The following is a 4,748-nucleotide window of genomic DNA, read 5'->3' as shown; positions in this document are numbered from 1 at the left end:
AGGCGGCCTCGTGTGGGGCAAGGGCTGTCCCGAGGATGAGGCTGATCCACGTGAGCTCAACAGGTGCTCACCTGGGGTGCTTCTGGCCTGGAAGGAGGAAACTTCCTGGGTGGGTGAAGGCGAACTGGAGTGAGAGGAGCGGGCACACACCAAGCGCGGCGGGGGGCACGGCAGGGTCAGGAGGAGGGGGCGCCGCGTGGGGCGGGGCTGCGGCGCCGACCGGCCGGGGCGGGGTCGCGGCTGCCGAGGCTGAGCTGCCGTCTCGGGATGGCGTCCTCCCCCCGTCACACTCACACTCACACACTCACACTCACACGCGCGCGCGCTCGCTCTCAGTATCGGCCGCCCCGTCAGGGGCGGAGAAAAACTGCCAGGTCGGTGAACCATAGGACTATGGGGGAGGGGGCCGGGGATACCGGCCGTCCGAGCCAGGCGGACTGGCGGGCGGCGTTACCTGTGTCAGAGAGAGCTGGGCCGCCGCAGCCATGGTGTTTCCATCATGCACGGGAGGGGAAGGAAGGACTGGCTGACGGGGGCTCGGGGCGGGGAAGAGGCGGAGGGAGCAGCCGGAGGCGAGGCCCGGGCGGGTGGGCGGGCGTCTCCCCTAACTTCGACAACTTCCCTCCTCTCGCCCGCCCCGCCCCGCCTCGCCCCGCCTGGCCCCGCCTGGCCCCGCCTGGCCCCGCCTGGCCCCGCCCTCTGGGCGCAGGCCGCGGCGGCTCCCAAATCCTGGCGCCGGAGTTTTTGCCGCCGGACTGGAGCCTGCCGCTGGGGCCGCCTGAGAAAACCCGGTGCGGAAATGAAATTAAGTCGCAGGAGCTGTGGAGGCAGAGACAACTCCAGATTGTCCTGGGAACTTTAAGCAAGTCACCTACCCACTCTAAGCTTCTGCTTCGAAAGAATGGGGGAAATTATACCCAAAGTCCAAGTTGCTTGTGAGGACTAAATGAGATAATGATAGGAAATAATAGCGGTACTTTACATATGCCAGAGTCTGTGCTGGACGCTTTATTTTTAAATTGTATAAGTGAAGGAACTGAGACATAAATAAGTTGTTCAAATGAGGAAACTGAAACACAAATATGTGTCATACGTAAGGTCGTAAAGCTGATTAGATAGCTGGTGGATTAGCATCCAGGTCAGACTCCAATACTTTTCATTTTAACCATCGGCTAGTAGGGGGTGATATCGAAAGAGAAGACTCTTAAATGAAAATCTAGGTGGGAAGGGGAAAGAATACTCTCCTAGCCCACTTGCTGCCTACCATACTCAGACTGTTCAATAAAAGAGCTCAGGGGCCTGCAGCACTCCAAATCCTTCCTTAGTCCACCTGGCAAACCCCTCCTGCTTTCTCAAGACACAACTCAAGTATCACCGCCTTTGCAAAACATCTCCTGACCTCCCAAGTCGGAGTTACACACTCTTCTTTTTAACATTTCTTCTCTACCTTATGAAGTCATCATCACTCTAATGACTTTACATCTGTCTACGCACTAGACTGAGAGCTCCTCAATGGCAAGGACTGTTTCTGATATATTTCTGTATCCTCAGACACTAGAATGTGTTATGTACTTAGTACAAGGCCTTAGTTCCTGCCAAGTTAAACATAACACAGCCTACACTTTCTCATGCTGCCTTCTTCAGTTGAAATAACCGATCAGTTACTTGAAATCCTCATCCTTAAAGGCTTGGCTTATATGCCACCTACTTCAAGAAACCTTCTAGGAAATCCCACCCCACCTCTTAGTTGCTCTGATATGATCCTTATACTCTGCCTTGTTTTTAAGAGTTAGTTGAGGGCTTTTCTATACCCCCACTAGATTGTAAAATCCATGAGAATAGAGGGCTGACTCACAACTACATCCCTCTCACAATCTGGCCTAGCACAGAGTAGGCCTCAATAAATGTCTTTGCCCGGAATGAGTCCTTCTTTCTCAGTCATGGTGGCTTCCCACAATAACAAACCATAACTCTATCAGGCCCACACCCCTATTAGCATTCTTGTAGTAGTCCCCATTTGACACACGGGAGGGCCAAATGAACAAGGCCAAGGATGGAGTTAGCCCCATGTAAGGTTTTAGACCTTTACCACCACAGGCAAACCATCCCAGAAATGCCCTCAGAAATTCCTGACTGTACTCAGACCCTGTTTTTACAAGGTCCAGCCAACAAAGAGCCAGCCATGCAGGTCTGGTGAGCAACAACTTACTCATGAGAGTCTCCTTTGGCCTGTTTTTGCTGTTATTCTTTCTAACTTAAGGGAGAAGGGGAAATAATGTTTTAAATTACTCCTTTTCCACCTGGTACATTTATCAGCTATAACCACCACTGATGTTTCTACTTTAATTTTCTAATTTATATTAACACTTTTGAACTTAACAACTATGAAAGGTAGTAATCATCATACCCACTTTACTGATGAGGTAACTGAAGGTCATAGACATTAAGCTATTTTCCCAAGGTTATACAGCCAATAACAAAAGCAGTATACCATAGTGGAATAAACAGGGCTTGGACATCAGAAACATCCAGGTTCCAATCCTGTCTCAACTATTTACTACTTGTACAACCTTAGGGTTATTGTGAGGATGAATGAGATAACATATATGGAAATACCTAAAGATGTAGTAGATACATGGATTTAGTTAAGAAATTTTAAAGTCATGGAATAAATTGCTACTGGGAGTACAAATTCGCTTGCTATTCAAGGAGACTCCTCCAAACCATATTAGAGCAGGTTTGGGCCTTGGTTAAAATAATAATGATAATCAGACCCCTAAGCAAGGGAAGACTACTTGTATGGGCATTTCCCCAGGCTCCCTTCCAGACCACCAATAATTTGTATTGGCTACCTTCTTTGCTCATTGGTTCTGGTTTAAATTAAAAACTTGACATAGTGGGGGATGGGAGTGATGGTCCAAACTCTGGAAAAGGCCTAGAACTTCCAGGACTGGATGTTTTTTTAGATGATACACCAATGAGAGTTTGCAAATTCGTGTCCCAGATCTCATCAAAGCACTGGGTCATATCCCAGATCTATTTTAGGAGGGTAAAATATAGCTAATAGAAGACATGTTATGATCTAATTCATTATAAAAAGAATGAGCTTCATGGACCAGACAAAAAGGACTTATCTGTTTTTTGTAGGGCAACTTAATGTCTCTGGGTCTGTAAGCTTCATATTCTTCATGTGTACATTGGAGATAATAATACCTACCTTGTAGGGATGGTGTAAGGACTAGAAATCATGCATAAATGCCTTATCAAAGAGCCTGGCCTGAAATGGGTGTTCAGTAAGTGGCAGCTATTAATATAAGGATACCATTTTTTTTTGATGTGGACCATTTTTAAAGTCTTTATTGAATTTGTTACAGTATTGCTTCTGTTTTTTTTATGTTTTGGTTTTTTGGCCACGAGGCATGTGGAATCTTAGCTCCTCCACCAGGGATTGAACCCGCACCCTCTGTGGTGAAGTCTTAACCACTGGACCACCAGGGAAGTCCCTATAAGGATACCATTCTTCAACATCACCATTTAACTCTCTACCTGTCAAACAACCCTCCAATTACTAAGTCAGTTTTGCAGATACATTAACTATTAGAAAGGAGTGCTTTGAACAGCTGACACATATATCGCTGTCATTGTTTCCCTAGGTAAAGTTGTGTGCAATGACTTACTTCTGGTTACTGATAGCCAACAATTGCTGCTCTCATGTACATTATTTCATTTAATCCTCACTATAGAGGTTACTATTAATTTTATTTTACAGAAGAGGAATTTGTACAAATTCATAGCGACAAGGCTAAGAATTATACATAGGTGTTCTGACTCAAATGTGCTTTTTACTAGGGCATGTTGCTGGTGTCCTGCAGACATTGATCACTCCCAAGAAGACGTCATAATATGGAGCTTTTGACCATGGAAAGCTGAAGATGAGGCTATGGATTTATAGTAATCCTAAACCCAAGATGATCTTGAAGAAGAGAACGTAGATCATGAACAGCTTTGTCATCAGCCTATCTTTCCATCTTTCTATCCTACTCTAACTCCACAGCCCCTCCCCAATCCATCCTTAAGAGAAACCACAGCTACTTTTATTTCTTTATTTTCCAACTTTGGGAGGTGACTGTCATATCAGCTCTTCATGAACACTGCATGTCTGTGATGTCAGCTTTTAGAAATGCAGGCTGATTGATCGAAACTATGGGGGAAAGAAAACTGTGAGGAGCCCTCTGAGTATACAAAGAACCAGTTTATTGGCATGAGACTTTGAGAAAGCCCTTCTATATAAATAGTGCTAAGCTACAAAAAAAGAAAAAAAATTATACTACAATTGTAATGGTAATCTGGAGCTCATGCTTCCAAGCTGCTGGTTTCATAAATATAGCCCATTATTGTTCATGTTTGCCCAGGGCAGAAAAAATATGTGAGGCTGCACAATAACAACAATTGTGCTACACAAATAACTGTCCCTGTGCCAGGGACTGGAAAGAACAAGCAGTAAGAGATTTTTAAATGCCACACACACCCAAACTGTGATAGCACAGTTCAAAGTTGTCGTCATTGCTAATTTTTCAAGGCAAGGGGGTGTCCTGGGAAGAGCCTGAATTTAGAACTGGGAAGACCCAGCTTAGTCCAACTTCCTAATTTTGTGGCCTTGGACAAGTCAAAGAACTATACTAAGCCAGGGTTTCCTCTCCTTTTTTTTTTTTTTTTTTTTTTTTTTTTTGGGTTACACCGGCCTCTCA

Source organism: Physeter macrocephalus, chromosome 4 (genome assembly GCF_002837175.3).
Source record: "Physeter macrocephalus isolate SW-GA chromosome 4, ASM283717v5, whole genome shotgun sequence".
Taxonomy (NCBI): domain Eukaryota; kingdom Metazoa; phylum Chordata; class Mammalia; order Artiodactyla; family Physeteridae; genus Physeter; species Physeter macrocephalus.
Note: the sequence above shows the minus strand (reverse complement) of the source record.